Source organism: Ambystoma mexicanum, chromosome 11 (genome assembly GCF_040938575.1).
Source record: "Ambystoma mexicanum isolate Mex_15411 chromosome 11, UKY_AmexF1_1, whole genome shotgun sequence".
Classification (NCBI taxonomy): Eukaryota; Metazoa; Chordata; class Amphibia; order Caudata; family Ambystomatidae; genus Ambystoma; species Ambystoma mexicanum.
The window spans coordinates 970,000,184-970,025,736 of NC_090934.1; the positions used below are offsets into that span (position 1 = coordinate 970,000,184).

The following is a 25,553-nucleotide window of genomic DNA, read 5'->3' on the forward strand; positions in this document are numbered from 1 at the left end:
ACCTCCAGCGATTCGGGGAACTATTGGGACTCTTGATAAACACGAGTAAGTCGGTCATATTCCCGTTGACGGGGGCGGCCTCCCAATTCCGAGATTCTTGGGGATTTCAGTGGGACTTGCTGAGTACGCGGTATCTGGGGATCACGGTAGCGAGGGAGGAGGGGGTGGTGTACACCGCAAACTATGTGGAGGCACTGGAGGCTGCAAGGCAGGCAATGTCGGGTTGGAATTCTCTCCCGCTTAACCTATATGACAGAGTCTCGGTGGTCAAGATGACCATCCTTCCTAGATTTGTGTATCTGTTCCTGAACGCATTAAGGTACCTCAAAAATACTTCTGAGACCTCCGTTCATCGATAACACATTTCATTTGGGCTGGCAAAAAAGCTAGGGTGTCCTGGGGGAAGCTCGTAGCGCCGGTTAAGGAGGGCGGTCTGGCGCTGCCTGATTTTGAATTGTACTATACGGTAGCACAGGCTAGATTTCTTCGGTACTGGTATGAGATGACGGCGGAGCACAGGCACGTGGAAATTGAGAGGACGATTGCGTCGCCGGCATTGTTACGGTCGGTCGTCTTGACGGCCCCAGGCCAGTCGCGGTCTCCTCGGAATTTGGTGGCGCTTACATGTCAGGCCTGGTCCCTTCTGGAACATATGCCCGCTGGCGGTGTGCTCTATTCGCCGGAACTCCCTCTTATATGTTTCCGGGTGGAAGGTTCATCTCTTTAGATCAGCTAAGGGAGAAAGGGGCCCTTTCGGCGCTGGATGTGTTTATGTATCACAGGTTGAGGGTGACGTTTCAGCGGCTGTTCCCATCTTTTCCCATTCCGCCCCCGGTGGCTGGGATGCTCGATATGGTGGTAAAGGGAGGTATTGGGCGGAAAACGCTCTCCGAATTGTATGGGTTGGCCCTGAAGGGTAGGTCTGGTAAGGGTAGGTCATCTAAGGAGCTGTGGGAGAATTCGCTGGGGAGAGATTTACCGATCGAGGTGTGGGAATATTGTTGTGCACTGACTAAGAATGGGGCGATTAACTCCAACTTCAGGTTGATCCATTTCAAATTTTTGCACCAATGTTATTACTCTCTGGCTCAACTGAAAGATTATTTCCCCCAGAGGTCAGGGGCCTGTGTCAGATGTGGACAGGAGGCGGCGGGATTTCTTCATGTGGCCTGGGAATGTGGGGAGTTGCTGCAATTCTGGCAGCAGGTGTTTGAGGTGGTTGGAGACATTGTGGGGCAGCGGCTTGTTCTGGATCCCATACAGGCACTACTGGGGTATACTGAGGGGATCCCTAGGGAGACTAGGAAGCTGATAGGCCTTCTCTTCATCCTGGCAAAACGTCGGGTGGCTATGGGGTGGGGCAAGAGACGGAGTCCAACGGTCGCCCAGTGGTCCAAGTATATTGTACTGTAACGACATGGAGTTCAAATGGGATGTAATGAGGGGAACTGGCAGGGGTAATATTCGAATGTGGGACGCCTACACGTTATACCTCCTTAATCACCGGGGGAGGGGAGAGGTCTGTATCCCCTGCTGGGTTGGGATCCCCCGCTCGGTCTGTTCCTGTGGAGGGATCTTCGCCTTCCCCCTGAGGCCCTGCTTATCGATCTGGTGACTGGGACGGTGGGGCCTCGCTGGCAGGGAGGCGCAGGACAATATGAGTATTGAATTTAGATTTGGTTGGACTACGAAAGTTATCTAAGGACTGTAGTTGCTGCTGTTCATGCGGTTCTTGGTCATCCACGCTTCCTTCATGTGTGTATCAAGGGGGGTGAGATGGGGGGGAGTTATCTGGTTTGTTGTTTGCACTGTTTAACTGAAATGCCAATAAAGAGAGTTAAAAATAAAATAAAAAAAGAATGGCCATGACTGCCTCGTTCAAAGTGAATGAAGAACGGCAGGTTTTGGTCAGTCGTTTCCCCTCCTGCAGGTTGCTCCACAGTACAGAAAAGTCTGTATTCTTGCCATCCCCACATGTGTCCACCTTTGAGCCACTATGCTCTAATTTAACAAATGGAAGAGCTTAAGTGTTCGGTCCAGAATCCCAACGAGGGTAGTCTAACCAAGACGAAACTACAAGCCTCTCATACCCTATTGCTTCCTTACAGATCATTGGATCTACATGCTCAGGTCTGGGTCTTCATTCTTCTGCAAACACAGAGCTGCCTGATCTTAAAATAGCAACACCACACTCTCTTTCTCACTACCAGGATTGCTGGTGTATTACTGGAGGGAGGATGCAATGTTTACACACTCCAGATGGACTGGCCAAGCCACAGTAGAGAAGGAGTAATAAACACCAGAGATGCTCCTTTGGGAAGGGAGGGAAGCAGCCTATTCCACCACAATTCAGAGCCTTGAACAGCTACAGCACAGTAAAAGACTAAGGGCCTCCTTACGACCCAGGCGGAATGGGTTTAACAGTGCCAGTAAAGGTGCCGGTGCCGTTAAACCCATTCCGTCCTATTGCGAGGTTCCCTTGCGGGACCCGCTCTGGACGTCTGGTCAGACCAGATGTCCTTTGCGGGTCCCGCAAGGGGACCAGGGAGCTAACAACCGGCCCGTTGTTAGCTCCGTCCCCATTCCCATTGAGCCCTATGGGGGCTCAAATGGGAATGGGGATGTGTTCCCTGAATGGGGAAATACCGGGTCCTCCAAGGTTGGAATGGCACGGTATTTCCCCATTCAGGGACCACGGACCCGGACCCGAGTTTGGAGGCAGACATGCCCTTATTAAGGGCATGGCTACCTCCAAACTCGTAATGAGGCCCTAAGCCTGTAGCCTTTGAGGTTCAGCGTGATACCATCACCAACAGACACTGCAACTAAAGGTCTGAAGCAGAGTTCCAAATGAGGGTCGCCATCTTGAACAGAATGCAGGCCATGCCTTTGGCACATGAACTAAGTTTTGGGAATTGGCTATAAGACAAGCAAATGCTCATGAAAGCAATAGAAGAGGTTTTTGAAAATGTTATTAGCTACATGGAGCTGATTATTCACAACATTTTAAGAGTGTTAGGCTATTGGTCCACACCCACCTCCTAGAAAGGGGGCCAGGGGATCTGTCAGGGAAAAATGCACATATATGCATAAAGAATGTTGATGAGATACATAATCGTAAATGACTCTAATGCAAATGTAAAGAGTATGTCGATTTGAGACAGATTAGGCATCAATATTAGTATTGTGCCCAAAGCAGCTAAAGAAAGAAACCAAAGTGTGTGCCTGCAGGTAAATGGAGAAAAACAATTTAGCAATTAATGTATTTACTCACACATTTGTATTAGACTGCAGCAGCAAAATTATTTAGAGACTTGCTTTCACTGCCAAAAATATATACCAGAGTACATTGATAAAGTTGCTTCAGCCGACTGCTGTTAGAAGAATAATAGGGTTTAAAGGTATAAGATCTCTATAGCTCTAGGGGTAATCTTATGTTGACTTGAAACTGACCTTGAGTGTCTAAACGGGTTTGAATTCACAGAGACAGCTATTCTGTTAATTGAGGAAGACTAAAACCCCCCCTGGTAAAGTCATGAAATCTTCTTGCTGCAATGAGACCAATGTACCTGAAAAGGTATAAAGAGATGTGAATTTACGGGGTGGGTAACATAGTCTAGGATCACATGGGGATATGTTTGTTCTTGTATGTGTTCTTCCTGCAGTGCTGCTATTAAAGACTAGACAAACCAACCTTGCCTAAGATTAGCCCCACAGCTGTTTTCTGTAACAACTGTGTTGTAATAAAAATAACCAAACTGAGATAAATCCTGTTCCACCTTCACGGTTTTATCATGCCTTTCAATCATGAACCTTTGCTCTGGGTCTCACAAATATGTTTGTGAACCTTGTTCTCATGGCTCTGGTAAGAGCAGTGAGAATATAATACTGAAACTTCTTAATGCATATTGAATGAGGATTCTTTGGTGTCAAAATAAACATTTAAATAAAAATAAATGCACATTTTGGTACTTACATTTTTCTCAAGGATTTGTCAAAAAACGAATATATCACAATGAGCAGTGTGTATTAAAAAAACGTTATGGAAAATGTTGCATATAGTTCCATTTGAGTTTGATCGATACCACGCAATCGAAGGAAAATCCCAAGATATCTACACATGTCACACACATGTACCATACACAATACAACTGACAAATAAAGCAACTGCTGTCGTCAGAAAGCAAGCCAAAATGGGTACTTAAACTGAGCCATTCATATTAGGAAAACAATACAGGTTGCAAGGGAGCGAAGCATTTACACACTGAAGGGCATGTTGGCATATTGCACATGCCATCTTTGTTGGACAGTTGCTCAGGGGATTTGGTTTGACTTCATATGCCAGAGATGTTAATTTTGTTGACATGCCTTCGATATTCTAAAGTCTGTCATACATTTAACTACTGTTTTCCTCCCCACTGAATATTGCAACAGTGTAAACTACTGTGTTTACAGCTGTATCATTGTTTTTCACTCAAAGGTGTACGTGATGTTCAGTTGGTACACTTTACAGTGTTTTATGTATAAATGCATATCTAAAGCTACTTGTCTTTTTACTGTTCTTTGCTTGATGCACATTATTCTTGTTAAATGGACACCTATATATTTTTCAGTATAGAGTATGTTGAGACTCTTTTGCTTGGCCTCCTTTGCAAGTGGTCTGTACCCTATACCAGTGTTTAACTTTCCCAAGAGTGACTCCTAGCTTCTCTGATGCGTTTGGCAGTGCCACTTCAGGCTGGTCTCTCTATAATCCACACCAGTTCTGGTATGGGAAAAACCCTGTAACAGATATGTGGGCAACATGATTTGGGTCCCCCTGCATTACTAGCCATCCAGACTGTGCTAATACTGTGGAAATTAACAAGTTACTCTCTTACCTGGTAACGTTCTTTCGATGGGATGGTCCGATGACGTATTCCATATATATGACAGTAATCACCACAGCTGTGCTGCTTCGGAAAATCTTCCGGCGTCTGCGTCCAGCTTCGATGACGTCGATACGCTGTCCTCGAGGGCCTCCGTCGAGCCAACATTACCGGATGTTATAAGTAGGAGGCACGACGCCTGTAGCCTCAGTTGTAGTTTATTCCCAGAACGTGTGGCACCAATCTTCTACCAGTACAACCACAGAAAGCCTTGCGGAAACGTAAGCTGCAATCGCATAAGAAATTCTGTAGCGGGGAAGGCAGGGAGGGAGCGATATGGAATACGTCGTCGCACCATCCCATTGAAAGACGTTACCAGGTAAGAGAGTAACTTGTTCTTGGAGGGGATTGGGTCCTCCAACGTATTCCATATCTATGACAGACTCCCAAAGCAGTACCAACGTAAGGAGGTGGGAAAAATAATTTAGAATATACAAATTTAGAATGCCCAATCAAATTGCAGAGTAAAGGACCACCTTGCCAAAGGCCAGATCCTGCCCATGGATAGAATCAAGGGAGTAGTGACGTACAAAAGTATGGACCGAAGCCCAAATGGCTGCATCACAGATGTTACGAATAGGAACACCCCTCTGCAGGGCAGTAGAGGCAGCCATACCCCTAGTCGAATGGGCCCGTAAGCCTACAGGAGGGTCCTTACCCGCCAGGCTGTAAGATTCAGAAATTGCCAAGATAATCCATCTAGACAAAGTCTGCTTAGTCACAGCTTGTCCCAAGCGCCTTCCAGTGTAACCAATAAAGAGCTGATCGTCCACTCTGACCCGGGACATGCGTGAAATGTAGAAACTTAAAGCTCACCTAGGATCTAACCTATGGAGCCTCTCCTCTTCCTTACCAGGATGCGGAGGAGGATAAAATGCTGGAAGAACAACCTTGTGGCTTAAATGAAATTCCGACACCACCTTCGGAAGAAAAGAAGGACGAACTCGAAGGACAACCCTGTCCTTATGAAACACAGTGAAGGGTGGCTTAACTGAAAGTGCCTGTAACTCGCTCACTCTGCGAGCGGGAGTGACCGCAACTAAAAATACAGTTTTAAGAGTTAACAGTCTCAAAGGGCAAGAATGTAAAGGCTGAAACGGAGCACCCATTAGAACCTTGAGAACAAGGTTCAAATCCCAACCGGGCACCTGGAAAGGTGACCGAGGGAACACATTAGTGAGCCCTTTTAGAAACTGAGAAATTAAAGGAATTTTAAAATAAGAACACTCATCAGACGAGCGCTTAAATAGGAACTTTCCCCAACGGCAACGGTACATGGACTTTGTCGCAAGCCGTCTGGCCGAAAGCAACACCTCCATCACGTCTTCAGGAAGGTCCCAATCCTTATACCTCAACCTTTCAGAAGCCAAGCGTGAAGGTTGAGGGATACGACTTCTGGATGGAGAACCTGACCCCCCCTCCCGTGAGAGCAGATCGTCTCGGTAGGGAAGACGACATGGAGGGCAGATGGACAAGTCGAGAAGGTCCGGGTACCAGGTCCTCCTGGCCCATGCCGGAGCAATGAGGATCATCCGGGAACCGAACATCCGTAACCTCTGCAGCACTTGCGGGATGAGGGGACTGGAGGAAACGCGTACAGCAGTGGGAATGACCACTCCACTACGAACGCGTCTCCTAAGGCTCCTCTTGGAGGAAATTCCCGCGAGCAGAACCTTTTGCACTTCCGGTTGACACTGGAGGCGAAGAGATCCACTTGAGGGGTCCCCTGTAATGCTCACCTGGCTCCCACGGAGGAGCTGGTCTGGTCTGGGTTGCTGTGGCCTCTTCAAGCGTGATGCGCAGAATTCGGACCACTGATTGAACAGGACCCCCAAATCTTGCTTGTCTGGCCTGTAGGAATATCCTTCTGCAGATGAGAAAGGGGATTAACTGTCTGCTGAATAGTGTGCTTGCTCCCCCTTTTCCCCCTTCGTTCTTCTCTGACTTCCTCCAAAACCCCCGGTTTAAGCTCACCTTATGGTTTGGAAGGATGAACTCTCCATCCTGCTTCTGGTGCAGGGGCGCGCGCTCATCCAGTTACTTCACTGGTTTTCAGAATGGCGCTGGCAAATCCACTTGACTTTTCTGAGCGATACGCCGTAAGTAAGAAGATGCAAAAGTTCAAGTGTGAGCCTCCTTTTATGTTGTTTTTCCTAACCTGTGATCTGTCCTTTATTTCAGGTGCAGAACAAAGGCGATGCGTTGAGGGGTTAAATTGCCGGTGGTAAAATTAGGTGAGTTAGTGATGAGGTCGACCCCTCTAAATGTCTTTATAATTCCCCAGTAATGTCTTTTGTCCTTTCCCCATAGGGGCCGGGGTGCGGTACCTGCCAAAGATGCGGCGCCGACCCGAGATGTGGAATGGTTCACCAAGAAAAGCCGGTAAGTAATATGGCTGAAAATTCGGCTTTCCTCTTGTGTTCCCTTGCTCACCTTTTGTCTCTTCTTCTCTCCCCTAGGTGCAGAGATGTGGCGACCTGTGCTGAGAGCCGCGATGGAGCCGGGCGGCGTCTCGGGAACAGGTGAGTGAAGCGCGGCACTGCAGCGAGCAACGCAGTGCTTTTAAATGGAAGTCTTCCTTCAGGTATGCTGGCGTGAAGATTCCGGATGCAGGTAAGAAGGTTGAATAAGTTCTTGGTTTTCACCTTTCTCTTCTCTTCTTTCCTTACAGGTGTTCCAGGTTCGAGGCGGGCGTGGCTGGAGTCCAGGTGCAGGAGCAGACACGGTGAGCGTTCAGCTGCTGGGATGCAGAACAACACGAAGCACGTGTGGCTGTCCGGGCGTGGCTTAAATAGCCTTGGAAGAAGTTCCAGGTGAGTATTCTTCCACAGCCCCACCCAAGTAACAAAATAGTTCCTTCAGAAAAATAGTCCCTCCTAAGCCTCATTTGCCTTGGTTCTTCATGCAGCATGGTCTGCATCAGGTGAGTGTGCAGCATGGTCTGCTTCAGGTAAGTGCACCAAACACTTCCCCTTATGAGCCTGGCGCCTATGGCGCCAGGACTGATGTCCAACATGAGCCTGGCGCCAACGGCGCCAGGACAGAGTCCAAAGAGCTCCTATAAAGGGCAGCTGGGCTTTTACCCGGGGGCGTGATGCCTGCTCCCGGGGGTGCTGGGCCTGGCCTGGTGCTCCGGGGGTAGGCATCATGACATCCCCCAAAGGGCAAAGATCTCCAGGAGAATCTCCAGAGCCAACTCCCACTCGTGAGAGATTGTGCTCTGCCTGCTCAGAGCGTCCGCCGTCTCGTTTTCGTCTCCGGCCAGATGAACTGCCGAGATCGAAATTTTCTGCTGGATTGCCCAGAACCAGAGCTGCATCGCCTCCCTGCACAGAGGAAGTGACCCTGCCACCCCCTTTTTGTTGAGGTAGTGCATGGCCACTCTGTTGTCTGTCAGAATCAGGACATTCTTTCCTCGCACTGTCAGCAGAAAAGCCTTCAGGGCAAGCCTGACGGCCCTCAGCTCCAACAGATTGATATGGAGTCTGGACTCCGACTGAGACCAACGTCCGCTGACTGTCAGCTTGTTGACATGAGCTCCCCATCCCGTGAGGGACGAGTCCGTCATGATAGTCACCTCCGGCCAGGGCAGCCAAAACGGAGCCCCCTACATCAGATTGCTTTTGACAGCCCACAACAGAAGGTCTTGGGCGACCGAGGGCAGCACCTGAATGGGGTCCGACATCCTGCCGGAGGACTGAGAACAATGGAGCTTGAGTGCCCATTGCAAAGATCTCATCCTCAACCTGACCTCTGGCACCAGAAGAATGCAGGATGCCACGAGGCTGAGCAATCTCAAGAACTTGAACGCAGGGAGACTCTGGGCATGTTGGAACTTGTGCACCATCTGCTGAATGTGATGAGCCCTCACCTGGGGAAGAAAACACTGCCCCAGGGACGTGCCAAGCACTGCTCCGATGTACTGCAACCTCTGAGTTGGCGTCAAGTGGGACTTCTTTAAGTTGAGGGAGAAGCCCAGCTTGTGGAGGGAGTGGCAGGTGACGGACAGATGATCCAGGACTTGCTCAGGAGAGCGCGCCCTGATCAACCAATCGTCCAGGTAGGGGTGGACGTGAATCCCCACTTTCCTGAGATGCGCTGCCACCACTACCATGAGCTTGGTGAAGACCCTCAGGGTGGAGGTCAATTCGAACGGCAGGACCGGAAACTGAAAGTGTGAGACGCTAACCGCAAACCTCAGGTACTTCTTGTGCTTTGGATGGATCGGCACATGAAAATAAGCGTCCTTGAGGTCGAGAGACACCAACCAGTCCTGAAGTTGAAGGGCCTGAAGGGCTTGAGAAAGAGTAACCATCTTGAACTTGTCCTTCCTGAGGAGTTTGTTCAAACCGTGCAAGTCCATGATGGGTCTCAATCCCCTGTCTTTCTTTGAAATAAAAAAGAAGGGGAATACCATCCCTTGTTCCTCTCCGCTACAGGCACCAGTTCTATGGCGCCTTTCTCCAGCAGAGATTGAATTTCCTGCGCAAGGCGCGGATCCGGACTCTTCAAAGAGAGATTCCCTGGTGGATTGTCGTGAGGCCTCTGCCAGAAAGGAAGACAGTGGCTGTGGGCTATGATCTCCAGAACTCACACATCTGAAGTAATGGCACGCCATTCTACCAGATGCTGCACCAGCCTTCCCCCAACCGGAGAAGCATGGACCTCAGGACTGAGCTGAAGCGGCTGCGGCAGTGCCTGAGGGCAAAGAGGCAACTGCTTGTGGGGTCTTGGCACCTCGAGTACCTTGTTTTCCACCTCTGGCACTCCTACGGTTGCCCCTTTGACTAGCAGCTCCTCTCGATTTACTAAAGGAGGAGTAATAACGAAAGGAACCTCCCCTCCATTGCTGTCCCCTAGGACGAAAAGGCGGAGGTTGACGTACTGCAGCGCCCAATGACTTCGCTGCAGCTTTGGAGGTCTGCAACCTTTCAAGGCTCTCGTCAGCCTTGCTGCCAAAAAGATGTTCATCATCAAAGGGCATGTTGAGGAGCCAAGCTTGCACATCAGGAGCAAACCCCGACTTCCGTAACCACGCAAACCTGCGTATCATGGTGCTTGTCGCCATGGACTGGCTGACGCAATCAACCTCGTCCAGACCCAACTGAACGGACTCACACATGGCATCCTTGCCATCCTGCACAATAGCAAGGAAACCATCCCATTCCCCCCCTTCGGGAATATGATCAGCCGCTAGGGAAATACAGTTCCACAGAGTGTGCGTGAAACGAGACAAGGCAAATACGGAGTTGGCAGCCGGAAGCGCCATACCCCCAGAAGAAAATACCTTCTTCGCCCAGCCGTCAAAAGGGTACGACGCATGCTTAGAGGGGGCCGTAGCCGCCTGAACCACCAAACTGTCCAAAGTGGGGTGCGTGGTCAAGTAGCAGGGGTCGCCACTGGCTGGGCGATATTTCTTTGGCAAGGTCTTGCTCACTGCCGGGAGACTCTCCGGAGAAGTCCAAGCCACAGCCACCCTTCTCTGCAAGGCCATATGGAATGGCAGCACCGGGTCAGTTGGTGGACCATGGTCCAGGATATCAGTCAGGTCATCCTGCTGAAAATCCCCAGGGGAGGCAGACCACCCAAGGTAATCCGTGATCCTCGACATCAGGTGCCAATAAGAAGAGTCTGCATGCGTGCTAGGCTCAGGCCTACCAAATTCCACCTCTGGGAAGAGATGTCGAGCCCACTGGCGTCATGCAATGACTGGCGCAGGTCCTCGAGCTAGCTATGACCCAAAACAATGCCATCAGGGACCTCTGCAGGAACCACACCTTCCTCAGACCCCTCATCCACCTCAGAAATATAGTCCAGAGGCTGGAAAGAGGGAACTGAAAAAGGCACAAAGACATGTTTTGCCTTAGCCAGAGCCTTTCTGGGGGGTTCCCCCATACCACGAGGCAACCCCGACAAAGCCACCTCGAAAGGCGTTGAGGGCGTCGCCGGAATAGGCGTCGACGTCGAGCGCAGTGCTGACAGCTTTGACGGCGTCGACACAGGCCTCGAGGGCAGAGCCCCGAGCGTGTCTCTTGACGGCCTGGGCGCCGATGGCGTCGACGACTTCCTCGGAGGCGGGGCCTCGAGAGAGTCTGTCGACGACCTCGGCGCCGCCGGCATCAATGTCTTCCTCGAAGACTTCCCAGGTTCTCGCGGTCTCGAGGGTGTCGAGGACCGGGACCTGGAACGGGCATGCCTAGAGCGACCATCCTTGTCCGACCGGGACCTCGAATGTGCCCGGTGGGCGCGACGACTGCTCGAGCCCGAAGGCGGACGAGCGGTGTCTCAAGCGCTGCCTCGACTGGCGTCCTCAGATGGTGCGGCCAGACCGGAGCCCTGCAAATTAAAAATCGACAACATCTCCTTTTGGAACGAATCCCATTCCTCAGGAGTGGAATGCTTGTTGGGACAAGATATCCGCCGACGGGCGGAGTCCTCGGAAGAGGACGGGGAAGGCGACCTGTGATGGCGCTTTCTGGAATGCCTCGAAGAAGCAGAGAAATGGTGGGACCGACTCCCGGACCGAGAACCCCCGGACTCATGACGACGATGCGGAGAGTCGCCCCTCGAATCGTCCGTCCAAAGACCAGTGGAACGCGACTTCCGAGGCTTGACCACCTTACCGACCAACAGCTTCTTCTTACGCTCCCGCAAGGCCTTCGAAGTGAGCGATTGGCAGTCGACACAGTTGTCCGTATCATTGTCCTCCCCGAAGCACCAGAGGCAAGCGTTGTGCGTATCCATCAGGGACATCTTGGACCCGCATGCCCGACACTTCTCAAACCCGGAACGCGGGGTGGAAGAAGCCAAAGACATCATATTCGATAGCAATGAAGCAACAGGTTCGAAGAACCAAAAGAACAGGATTCAGTGGAATCGAGGCGCGCCGAAATCTCCGAAGCGAACACGTTTGTGGAAAAAAAGGAACTGAGGCTACAGGCGCCGTGCGGCCTGCTTATAACATCCAGTGACGTTGGCTCGAAAGAGGCCCTCGAGGACAGCGTATCGACGTCATTGACGCAGGACACAGACGCCAAAAGATTTTCTGAAGCAGCACAGCTGTGGTGATTACTGTCACAGATATGGAATACATCAGAGGACCCAATCCCCTCGAAAGGTAAAGTTATGGAGACGGGCCCCCTGTACTGATAGCTTTAGGGAGAAAAGTGGGAAAAGCAAAACACTATATTTTCCAGAGAAAGACAAAAGGCCCAAGAAAACCAAATATGTGCGTTCTAAAGAATGAGGCAGTAAAAGCAGTAAAAAAGGAAAATATTTCATTACAATAAGCTACAAATATTTGTATACCACCCTAGAACATATTCTGACGTTCAGGCTTCATCTTGCAAAGTCCAGGCTATCTCCTGATTCCTGTCAAATTTTTATGCTGTCGTTTGGCACCTACCTCGGAGTGGATCTCAAGATTGTCACCCTCTCAAACTCTAATGTAAGGAGACACTTGGTTAAGGTGTTTTTCGTAGGCCTTATGTCTGGAGCTCAGACATATCAATGTACTAGGTTTAGAGGGTGTTTTCTCTGAGGTATTCTCACTCTGCAAAAGGTAGAATGAGACGTAAAGGCAACTCCTAAGAACAGGAAGGATGTTATAAATATACAATAAACACCACTAATTACCTTAAATTAGAGCATATTTTCTACTCTTTGCACAATCGGAAGGTGTGCAATACAGGCCTTAACCACAAGTATAAGTCTGGATTCCAAGCTTTCCTTTGTGATGTGTACACGGGCAAGGAGGCATGGACAAGCTAAGACATGGGGCACACCAGGTGAGGCTCCCATTTCCCCCATGCACAGTCTCTAGTAGCTTTGGAGTCATTTCCATTGGGACTCTTTTGTGTGGTACATGACCATAGCCCTTGTTACAGGCTCTCGCCTTCATTTCCTGAACACTATCTTGGGCGGTGGTCACCTTCCACACAATAGACCCCTCTGCTGTGGAATCTAAAACTTCAGTAAGAAAATATTGACAAAGCATGACTATAAAAATATATTCTTTATAATAGAGTTGTGAAAGGAATATCTAATAAACATCACAGAAAAATACCTTTTCAGATTTATTTACAAAAAAAACACAGAAGTAGTTATCTCACAGGATCATAACAAATTCAAATATATACACAAAGTCAAATGGACTTTGAATGAGGCTTAAATAGCACAGCAGTCACTTTAACCCCAAAACATAATGTTCCCCAATGGTCCGCAACAAAAGTCAAAGTCCAGTGTTACTACATTGAGACAAGTAGGAGGTCTGCACCACATTGGGCCCACGAACTGGGGAGGTGATTCCTCCACTTAACCGCCTAATTTGTAGTACAGCAGTGCAGTTATGCAGCAGTAATGGATTCACCGCTCCGTTGCTGCCGTTTTCTTTCCACACCGCCGCGCTTATGATGAGCCGTGAAGTCTTTCCAAAGGATGGCCAGATATAAAGTTCAAAACCTACTCTTGAGAAGTCGTTACCTGTTTGGCTACCCTAATCTTTGCAAAAGAAAGTTCCAACCGATGTCCTAACATTAATGTCCAAACCTAGCCTTAGAAAGTTCAGCCATAGTCAAAAACAAAGACTAATTCTTCAGGGAAAGTTCTTGGAGCCGGTACACACTACTGCTTGGTCATATTCTTCCTGACACTCTGCTTTGCCGGCATTCATAAGACCGCAGCCTTGATGCAGAAATATGGCTCGTTAGTCCAGGGATTCCCCTGCGACATTGCTCCGACTTTAAGTATCGAAGGCTAGCCCCTACTTGTCTCAAGCTTTATTAGCATCAACTCTCTTGATCTTTCCACCACTGATGGTAAAGTTCTAATTTCTCAAGTGGATTATACTTGCACATTGGATTCTCATCTTATCTTTGCATTTTGTCCACTCTGGACCTAATTTTCCACCCCCCATCTTCCTCAGGGTTTTTGTCAGTTCTTGAAAAGTCCTCCTGTCACAGGCTGGTGTTTCCTCCCAGGGTCCTCAAGGTTGCTGGTGAAAGGTCAGGTTAGTGGAAGCCCTCTCTCCAATTCACCAGGATATGAAAGCATTTGCCAAACAATTGAGTAAACCTTTTTAGCAAGGAAGAGGTGTTCTGATTTCCCTCAGGCTGAAACTTCCTCACCAGCCAGTGCTGTCTACCTCCAGGCTATTCTTGTTCGGTTTCATCCTTCCTTCTTGTTCTCCCCTTTGAGCGTTTGAGCAAGGGAGTGGGAACAAGAAGGTCTACCTCCTCCTGAGCTTCCTTCAGCATAATCTCCAAAAACATCTGCACCAGCAACGAGGGAGTTTAAACTGACTTGCCTGTCTCCTGTGAATTCCTCTTCAGTGTTGAGGTTGTCCCCATCCTTTTATTCTACTCAACGAGAGTCCTGATCCCTGCCAGGCTTTCCCAAATGCGCTCCATAATTTGGATTTCTTTTCCCCTTTGCGATTGGGCAATTCTTCATAGTTCTAATGACTCCAATTATGGAGTACTTGTCTACCTTATGTGAATGGCTCTTGCTTTTATTAGGTTGATTGTCTCCGAGTGAAGCGGGCAAGGTATTAATATTAAAGGTCCAAGAGGCGTTTAGCGCCATCTTGGAATTCCACTTGGTGATTTGAGTGTGGTGTGTGCTTCTGCTCTTCCGCCTACCACCCACTGCTGGCTCTGCGATGCTCGCCCACGTCATCTTCTGGCTGTGCTCCTCCAGGTTACTTGCATTTTCTATTTCCTCATGTACTGTGGCCACTGTGGGTCCAAAAAACAATGAAAATGAAAACCCCTCATCCACTACTGATTTTCAATCTCTCAGGAGTATTTCATGGTATTTGAGACCTATCATGGTCAGTCATCTCCCTATGCGGTTCCCAGGAGGAGGGCATACTGTGTGTAATGGGAGATAAATAGCCAGCAGGAACCTGCTGCATCCTCCATCGTACAGGCACGTTGTTCAGTTGCTGGTGTAACCCTGTACCTAGCAGCCTGTTTCCCCCACATACTAATATGGGGCGGTCAGGGAACCCCGACATTGGCCATGGGCCAAGTGCCCTGCAGCAGTAGGAGAACTGAACCACCACTTCAGGAAGAGCATGGGGGATTCTGAGGTGAAGATCCACTCAAGAAATTAAGTTGTAGTCATGAAGCTCAGGAACCTGCAAAAAAGGGTCCTTGGAGCATCAGCTGGAAATGCTCTGGTTGACAACTAGGTGGGAAAAATCAGCAAATGATGGCAAGGAGCCCGGTGGAACGTACCTCTAAAACCAGCTGAATTGGGAAGGACACCCTAGATTAGGGGTCTGCAACCTTTGGCTCTACAGATGTTTTACACTACAACACCCATCAGCCCTAGTATGCCTAGCCATTGATAATGGATCATGGGTTTTGCAGTCCAAAACAACTGGAGAGCCACAGGTTGCAGACCTAGGCCCTAGATGAAGTTCATGCAAAGAAACTGTAGTTCAACTATGTCAGATTGGAGAGTGAGCATTGGATGCTCCAGCTTGGGATCAAAGGTTGCAGTTAGAACAAAGTACAGCAAAACATGCCATTGGAGGTCTGTGTTAGTGCATTCATCAATGTTGGGGTTCACTCCTGTAAATTGGTGAGTCCCATAAATGTCTTCATGATTTTCTTGGATTTCTTTTACTTTTTAGTGATTGAAAAGACTTCTACTGCAACTCATTTGGATGGGTTTCCGTTAGTAGCCCAATGGGTGTTGTCCTGTCCATGTGTGATTTTTGTTTGGTTTTTGTCACCCAGAATGTTTGTAGGGGAGTAGGTGGGTGGCAGCTGTTTAGTATATTTTGGATACACAATGGGCCTCATTACGAGTCAGTCGGTCTGGAAATAATGGTGGTGGTAAACCCGCTGCCACTGTTGTTTCCGGACCGGCTGATTTCGAGTTGTGCAGGCGGGAGGTGTCATTCCCACCAGGTCTGACCTGGCGGGTTTAACACAACCCACCTGTAGGCAGACGTGGAAACACTGGCACCATCACGAGATGGTGCTGGTGTTTCCACTTCCCCATTCCCATGGAGTCCTATGGGATTTACCGAATTCCGCCTCTGGAATTACCGGGTCACCGGGGTTGTAATGCCCCAGTGATTCTGGGAATCACAGAGGCTGAATGGTAATACGAGTCCGGCAGTAACCTGCCGGTTTTTCTGGCTCAGTTACCGCCCAATGTCTGTAGTCCTTTTTTTCCACATTAGCCACATTCCTATAGATGGTGGCCTTTTGGGAAATAAGGTATTTTTGAAGTCCTACATTCCCTCTATTTTGTGGATGTGTTTTTGTTTGTCTGGGTCAAGAGGGACAGCCAAAACTTTAATCATTCCTATATAGGCTCTTTTGGCACACATGACAGACTCTGCGTGGATGCCCTTCCTGTGTTAACTCACTTTAGGACTACAGGCTTCCCAATACACATCTGTGGATGTGTCTGTCTGTTTGAAAGGTTGGCTAGCAAGCCCTGACTGGCTGACTACCACAATCTAAATTCTGCCTGCTTAGGGCTGGTGGGCTGGCTAAGCCCCTGCGTGAGTGCGCTTAACTTGGGCAGGCCCTGTACCAAGGGCACATTCGTTTAGAAGTTACACATAAACTCTCAGGGCCACTATGGAAGATGTTTGATGGTGTTGTGTCCTGCTCTACTGTCTGGGACCTGTCTGCTGTGAAAGGCTCCTGCCTCCACTCTGCTGGATAGTGTTTGTTGGCCTCTTCTGCTGCATCACTCTAGCCATCATCATTAGAACCCCAAGCCTTCATTGATGAATCCCATGTTCCTATTGCTCCATGCATGATTTTAGCAAAACTGAAGAGGAATGGCTGGAAGGTTTTGAATTCATCAGAACCATGGGCATTGCTCTGGGAAATCCTCCAGACTGTTGTTTTTTATTGCAGCCTACTTTGTCATTACAGAAGGGGAAAGACCACATGTAAATCAGGCTAGGTTGCTCTCCAAAAGAGGCAGGCGAGGTCAAATGCTTAGTTACATCCCTTCTGCACGAGATCACAAGCTACCCTAGACAGGTTTCGGCCTCATTGATTGTCATCATTGGGGACCTACATCTGGGGATACCCGTGCATATTCGGGGTGACTATAAGAAAACTGAAGGCTGATAGCTGAAAAATGATGAATTAATCAAAGCCACATACATTGCTCGAAGCAACCCTCCAGACAATCATTTTTCTGCCTGTCCTGGCATTGAAAAGAGGAAAGACCATATGCAAACCAGGCTTGGTTCAAGGCCAAAAGGGGCACTCCTGCCCAAAATGATAAGTCACATACCTTTTGAACAAGGCCACAAGTAACCCCAGACATGCTCCAGCCGCACTGGAAGACTCAGTGAGGTGTAGCTGGGGTCCCTAGGTACAGCAAACGACTAGGCATACCTGTCTCACTCAGGGTGACATGGTGGATCTCTGTTGGGAGAATCCCTGCTGACTGGCTGGAGTCTTGAGAAGCTTACACTCCATCTAAAACCGCTCATCTTTGGACATAGTGGGTCGACTTTGTCGCTGTACTCCATTGTGGGATAGTCTTTTCTGCCTGGCTGCATTCTTTGTTCTCCCCAGAGCTGCATGCAACCTTTTATTGCTCCGTCGCAGATGCTACTGCTGCCACTACTGTGGTGCCCATTTTAATGTGAGTTATCTTCACAAGCCACCTCTTCTTTGTCGGTTCATTGTCCTGGCTCTGGTCCAATTAGGGGCACTGCTTATACTAACCTGAAACTGCAAGAACTATGAGGCAGGTCAAATACAGATGCCAAAACATTAATGTTCACCAGTAATCCATGGTCCATAAGGGACACACAGCCAGGTCCTTGAGTATGTATCCTAAGTCCTTGGACCCGCGAGCCAGTCACTGGTCCACGTCTCTAGGGTCTCCTGGACAGTTTTAGTACATTTCTGACCTGGTGTAAAATAGGAACATTTCAAAATGTTTGATGGGAGGGGGCAGTCGTGGCTCTTGCTGAGACTGATGATCTGTGGAGACTTCCTGGCGAGGGAAGAGGTGGCACCAGACAGGGACATGACAGAACCCCACTTGGGTAGCAGATGCATGTCAACCTAGGGTTTTCCACCATACAAAAATACATTTTGTCTGTTTAAGTTGGTCCTGATGAATAAGAATGTGCTTTAAAGGTTTTATTGTCTGTCCTCTGATGGGGCTAACATATAGTTGTTTCCCTGCCCTAATCAAAGGTAGGATAGGTAAACTTAACCTGTACTACAGGGCATTGCGCTTAAACTGTGGAATTACATATTTGCACGCAGCATGCCATCTATCAATAATTCTGGTGTACTCGGGTCATCTGCTTCTATACTGCCCAGAATCAGTATGTCAGCTAAAAGTGCACCAAAATGGAAACAGTGAACTCTGTAGTACAATCTACTGCTTCCATGTTGCAGAAGAAGGCAAGGCTGCCAGCTGAGACAGAGCAAGGGCAACTTAAAGGGGGCCTATACTGTGTATTTAGGTCTCCCCTTGTGTCCACTTGACACTAGGACAAATCCTCCACAGTTCAGGTGAAGGCACTTAATTCACATCTCATGATGACTCTACCCTAACCCTACCTGTCCTCCATACAGATTAACCAGCTGTGAGGTGAACACAAAATTAGACTTGAATGACTAAGGATAGACCTGAGGATGCTCTTTGCTAGAAGATGAGAATCAGATGTTATTAAGTATACTGCCAGCAGAGAGAGAGTCAAACGGGAGGCTTATCCAGACCAGAGAGCCAGCTCAGGCGCAGAGTAGTTAAGTGGAAAGCTTGTATTCCCTGTTCATTGGATTTGTTTAGGAATAAGCAACTGGACCATTCAATCTGTCTCAGTGCTAAATTATTCTATGTGCTATTTACAGAGGGCCGTTTCCTCAGGACTTGGCAACAATGCTCCACTACCAATTGGAAGCAGATTTAAAGCTTACAAGTTATTGCAAAGGTGTTATGCTAATGAATGTAATATTTGCTGAGTCAAAATAAACATTACAGAATTGATAGAAATCAGTATGTTTGGATTACAGTACCTTGAAGTTGATGTGTGGTGTCCACTTTGCTTGGACATGATTGAAGAGAACTATGTTGGCTTTGGTACTGTGGAACCACGTGAAACGTTTTTATCTCGCTTGTACCAGGATTGCTTAAACACAACAATGGAGCACTTCCTTTCAAATGACAAAACACCTGTTGAAAAGACAAAGAAAATATTCAATAAAAAAAATCTAGAACCTGAAGTGACCAGGCTGGCAGCACGGTACCTGAGCTGCTGCCTCGTCCTGCAATGTAATGTTCCATAAAAAGCAATGGAACTTGGGAGGGCTGAATAACCCAAAATGGTGGACCTGGAAGAACACAGAGAGTCTCTTAAGAAAATAGAGGAGAAGATTCTAAGCCTAACAAGGGAGAGGAGGACTTTATTTCAATGACAGTTGAGGATGTAGACCTGGCTTCTAACGACCAATGGGGGAGAACCCAGCTCTAGCAATGACAATAAGGATATTCTTCCAGGGACTATGGTTTAGGCACAGTGAAGATCAAATAGATCTTAGTAGACAGAGCTGATAAAGGAAAAGTTACTTACCGTAGTGGCATCTGTACTCTTAGTCCATAGTCCCCTTTCCTCCATATTTATAGGGGTCTGTCCAGTGGGAACGGGACTGGAACATTCTTGAACAGCACAAACGTAAATTTCCCTTTAGGAAATGCAGGTTGCACGTTAGGCTCCACAGTCTGAGCATAGCAAGCCCAGCTAACTCCGCCTGCCAGCATCACCCATCAGTCCTTGCATCTGCTAGACGGGACACCTGACTAACAGTCTGTTTAATTTGGGATGGTGGGTGGGGCATATGGGGGAAAGGGGACTATGAACTAAGAGTACAGGAGTTACTACAGTGAGTAACTTTTTCATACTCTTACGTTTTGCCCCCTTTCCTCCATTACAGAGTACTCATTCCCTTGGGAGGCTGCCAATAAGGTAATTCCCCCAATAAACGAATCAGAAAACAAGGCCAAAAAGATTGAGTTATTTTGGTCTAATTTTGCCCTTTTTTAATAAATAGATGGGGGGTTGAGTAAGGGGATAAATAAAGGTAGGGAAAGTGGGGGGGGGGAGGTGTGTGGGGGTCTCTGCCACCATTATCAAAAAACAACAGCGAAAAAAAAAACATTTTCAAAATTCAACCAAAAACACTCTGTCTTTTGGGCCTTATTTTTTTCGGTTTTTCAAAATCGATAATAACATCAATAATCTAGGAAAACAGGTTCTGTAGAAAGGCCTGCCCAATCCTGGCATCAGCTCTGACTGAAGTGTCCATAAAGTAGTGTGTGCAAAAGCAGACAGAGACGATCAAGTAGCTGCCTTACTGATGACATCCCATGGGACATTCCTTTGGAAAGCAACTGCTGTAGCCTTAGCTCTGACTGCATGGGCGTGCAAGCCCTTGGTTTAACGATCGGTCCCAGGTGAACTATAGGGCCTTCTCCTTCATGTGCCACTCAGAGCGAAAGAATATTACTCTCCTGACTAACCAATGAAGTAAAAGGTGAGGACACAGGAAAGTCACTCAGAACATGCCAGCTGTGAATAAAGAAACAACAGAAGGTTACACAGAGCAGGGATACTGAACAACAGAGCAGACTAGTATTGCACGTGATTACCTGTGCTGGTGGATTGGGAAGAAACCAAGAAGGTTGAACACAGGATACAAGGGGAAATCCAATGCAGCAGACAACCGTCCGAACGGAACGAGGGCGCAAACTAAGGGACAAGGAAAAATAAAAGGTCTGTGTTCTCAAAACAAAGGTCAAGGTCCAGGAATCCACGTTGCAGTAAAAGCACTGTACCCATCTCCAAGTAAAACAAAGCAAGGTCAGCAACAAGAGCAGTCACTATCCAGTTTGATGAAGCCAAAGGGAAATCCAAAAGAGAAAAACAGGAAACAGGCAGAGTCGGTTATATTCAGGAGCTCAGAAAAAGAAGTAGCGAGAAAGGTGGTAGAAACAATTGAAACATATATACAGGAGGGCTGCTTCCCTACTCTGTGCGGGACTAGGAAAGAACTACAAAAAAAGTTTGTCCCCAAAGGCAATGATCTATGGGTGATGCAGTGTATAAATTACATGCAACCCCAGTATTTTATCTGAACAAAGAAAGCACAAAAATGTGAAAACAAGGATCACTCCTCTCTGGGTGTACTAATCAATATTCCCAGATGGCGTCCTGATATTCTCTATATGTTCAAGATAGCATCACATAAACATAGGGACCCAGGATTCATACACTTATCTGGGCCATTTCAGTCAGTCTTGTCATTTCACTGCACATAGACAATAAACAATAAACTAATAATTTATTACAAAACGTACACTGATTCTTAATACAAAAACTTACAAACATTTTACAAAGCATATAACAATATTGTTTTAAAACAAGCTTCAACTTGAAGCATATTACAAAAAGCAAAAGAAGAAAGAATCATCTGAATTAGACAAAAACCAAAAATGACAATAATGGTGTAATATCAACAAGCAAAGCAGAAAAAGAAAAAAGAGGAGCTTTCCAATGAGCATATAATTTCACTGAATATCACAAAAATTGGATTTGTATCCTATAATAAAGAATGCTGCTATATAATTGGGTTTCAACTCAACTTCTATTTTGAGAGTCAAAAGATGCCCCACAATATCAAAAAAGGTATACAATTGTTTTTTGTTGTAGAACTTGGGATTTATAACTTGTGGAGATTGGTTCATATATGAACACTAACCCACTCTTTCTTACAATTCTGCTAAAGGTCTGCGTATAAGGCCTGTCCTTCCATGTACATCGCTCACACCCGCTGGCAAGGTCAAAATGGTGTGGTCAAATACGTTTCGGCGTGTTGATCTAAAACGTGATCGAAATGAGAGGACGTTATCCAAAGAAGGATTAAGAGGGTTAAATGAACGCTCTAACATCCAGAAAGAGAATCGAGTACACTTACTCTTATATTGTGATCTCGTATATTGATTTCTGGCAACCTGCATGATGGTAAGATTGTGATCTGAAATGCCTAATACAGCAAAGATTAACTGCTAAGGTACCAGGCAGCTGAATTCAGAGATGTTGGGGCGGGATGAAACACTTGTCCCCTCTGCTGAGACAGGAGATCCTGTGTCACCAGCAAATACATGGACTGTGAGCGCTGAGGAGAAGCAGATCTGAGTACCAAATCCTGGACGGCCAAGTGGGAGCTATCAAAATTAGAGTAAAGTTGGCTGCACATTTGAATTTTGAAAGGACCCTTGGAATCAGAGGTAATGGGGGAAACGCATTACATGCTTCTTGTCCCACAGGAACTATAGTGCGTCCCCTAATGACTCCAGAACCTGTCCCTGTAGAGTTGCAAACCATGAACAGTGATCAGTTCTGCATTGTAGCAAAAAGATCCACCTGGGGAAGACCACAAGCTATGAAAATCTCCTATAAAACAGATTATTTCGATTCCCATTCGTGATTGCAGCGGGATAGGTGGCTCAATGGGTCTGTCGTTGTGTTGAGTTCTCGAGGTAAATGAAGATCACAAAGAGACATCTGGTATCTAGGCTTCAAGTATCTAGGCTCAATTGTTTGCTGACAGTGGGCACATAATGCAGATTTTTCCAAAGGTTCTGTGCCTCAGCAAAGGAATTCCAGTTCTGTCCATTTTAATAATCGACAGAACACCAGATAAAACACCTGACTCCCGGTCCAATTTTTCTGAAAGGGAAACCCCAGAAGTCCTCAACCCCAGCCATCCTGTTATGAAAATTCTTAGCGGACAAGGAGATCTCTTCCTCACTCTCATCGACGTTGGTGTCCACTTGAGTGTGTGCAGGCAGAGCCTTAGCAGAATCCATAGCTAGTGGGATGGTGCCCTGAGCAATGTCTGGGCTAGTAACAGTAGATGTGTCCAATTCCGAAACCAGAGCAACAGAAACTGTGTTGATGGATGAGTCCGAGTCTGCAGCAAGTGCTGGAGAAGAGGGCTGCAAAGGAGCAGGAGGAACCTGCAGAGTTGGAATGGACTGGGGAATTACTTCCTTTATTACATTCTTAAAATAAGACTTCATAGGATCTGGTCTGAGTGCATGATTCTTAGGAACTTTTCAAAGAATCTTTCCTCAGAAGAGGTCGAAGGCATGGAGGCCGGGTACCAAGGTTGGTTGTCTGACTGGAGGCCGAGCCCGAACCTGAGGGAAGATGATGGCACTAGATATGTATTCAGCCAAGACATCATTGGGGACCATTGGACCCTTACAAATGCGTTCTAATCCACTGTGGTAAAGAGCGTAATTTGTTGGGTCAACAATGTTACTGAGTGTATAGACTGATTAAGACATTGCAGATGTTTCCTTCACTCCTTCACTGCTCGGGACACTGAGGCTGAAGGAGGTTAGCGTTTCATGTGCTCCGTAGCCGCCATATTGAAGGAGGACTGTTGTTGCTCCTTTAACTGCGTCACACTATAAGATAGTGGTGAAAGTGCCTCACAGTTCGAAATGTTTGTGGAAACTGCAGTTTGAGGCAAACTAGAGGCACAGGGAGCTGTGCTAAATGCGCAGCGCTTCTTTACTTGAGACCCTTGTAGGCCATCTGGGCGTACCCTGGTAACTAACAACTTAGACCCCTAGGGGTCCTTAGTGTCACCACGGTAGGGCCGGGATGGCCTCGGGGACCGCTCTGGTCACAGTCCACAAAAAGGACCTCAGTGTTTGCACCAGTCGAACCATGGATGAACTCGGAGCGGACCCCGGTGTCGAGGTATCTGCAACAGGACTTTTGTCCCTCCCGCTTGCGTGGGTAGCCTGACTAACCTGCTTCGATAATTGAGAAGAAACAAACTCCTTAATGTGGCTGGGCGGTGATGTGCTGAACACTTCTCTCCACCGCGCAATTCTCCTATGAAGAGTCCTATGAAGAGTGCGGGGGAAAGAGCACAGAGCTGTTCCCCTGGTTATGATTTGCCCAAAACCTTCCAGCCATCAGCTTTTGGTTTTGCTTTAGTCACCCGGAGTGGGATGGGTATACGCAGACGTGGGTCCCGAGCCTGCTGGGCCTAGAAACCCAAGCTACTCCACACTGATGACACCCAACAAGGCAGAAACATTTCTGGTGATGCTTGTGGTCTCTTGCAGAAGGGATGTGACCTTGCAGTTTGGGCTGGACTCTCTTTTTGGATGGGACTGAGCCTGATCTATATATAGTCTTTCCCCTTCTGAAATGGCTTATCAGGCTGAAAAACGATTGTTGCCCAGAGCTGTGCCTGTGGTCATGATTTGTTCAAAACCTTCCAGCAATCAACTTTTGTTTTTTCTTTGGTCACCCCGAGTGGGATGGTATGCCCAGACGTGGGTCCCAATCCTTCTGGGCCTACACACTCAAGCTACTGCTCACTGATGACACCGAACATGGCCAAAACATGCCTGGGAATATTTGTGGTTTCTTGCACAAGGGATATGACTTAGCAGTTTGGGCTGGACTGCCCCTTTTGGGGTGGGACAAAGCCTGATTTGCATATGGTCTTTCCCCTTCTTTAATGGGTTATTAGGCTGAAAAATGATGGTATGCATGGTTGCCCAGAGCTGTGCCTGTGGTCATGATTTGTTCAAAACCTTCTAGCAATCAACTTTTGTTTTTTCTTTGGTCACCCCGAGTGGGATGGTATGCCCAGACGTGGGTCCCAAGCCTTCTGGGCCTACACACTCAAGCTACACCTCACTAATGACACGGAACATGGCCAAAACATGTCTGGGAATACTTGTGGTTTCTTGCAGAAGGGATATGACTTAGCAGTTTGGGCTGGACTGCCCCTTTTGGGGTGGGACAAAGCCTGATTTGCATATGGTCTTTCCCCTTCTTTAATGGGTTATTAGGCTGAAAAATGATGGTATGCATGGTTGCCCAGAGCTGTGCCTGTGGTCATGATTTGTTCAAAACCTTCTAGCAATCAACTTTTGTTTTTTCTTTGGTCACCCCGAGTGGGATGGTATGCCCAGACGTGGGTCCCAAGCCTTCTGGGCCTACACACTCAAGCTACTGCTCACTGATGACACCGAACATGGCCAAAACATGCCTGGGAATATTTGTGGTTTCTTGCACAAGGGATATGACTTAGCAGTTTGGGCTGGACTGCCCCTTTTGGGGTGGGACAAAGCCTGATTTGCATATGGTCTTTCCCCTTCTTTAATGGGTTATTAGGCTGAAAAATGATGGTATGCATGGTTGCCCAGAGCTGTGCCTGTGGTCATGATTTGTTCAAAACCTTCTAGCAATCAACTTTTGTTTTTTCTTTGGTCACCCCGAGTGGGATGGTATGCCCAGACGTGGGTCCCAAGCCTTCTGGGCCTACACACTCAAGCTACACCTCACTAATGACACGGAACATGGCCAAAACATGTCTGGGAATACTTGTGGTTTCTTGCAGAAGGGATATGACTTAGCAGTTTGGGCTGGACTGCCCCTTTTGGGGTGGGACAATGCCTGATTTGCATATGGTCTTTCCCCTTCTGTAATGGGTTATTAGGCTGAAAAACTATGGTATGCAGGGTTGCCCAGAGCTGTGCTTGTGGTTGTGATTTGTTCAAAACCCTCCAGCCATCAACATTTAG

At 47.7% G+C, this 25,553-nt stretch overlaps 1 long non-coding RNA gene across 1 annotated transcript in view; it reads right to left on the bottom strand.

The window, feature by feature from the left end:
* The window catches only part of LOC138503975 (uncharacterized), a 487,513-nt gene extending 468,412 nt beyond the window's left edge, over positions 1 to 19,101 (bottom strand). The window contains exon 1 of the long non-coding RNA XR_011279746.1: positions 18,953 to 19,101. This is a non-coding gene — a long non-coding RNA (uncharacterized lncRNA). The remainder of the gene's footprint in view (positions 1 to 18,952) is intronic.
* Between the last annotated feature and the right edge of the window lie 6,452 nt (positions 19,102 to 25,553).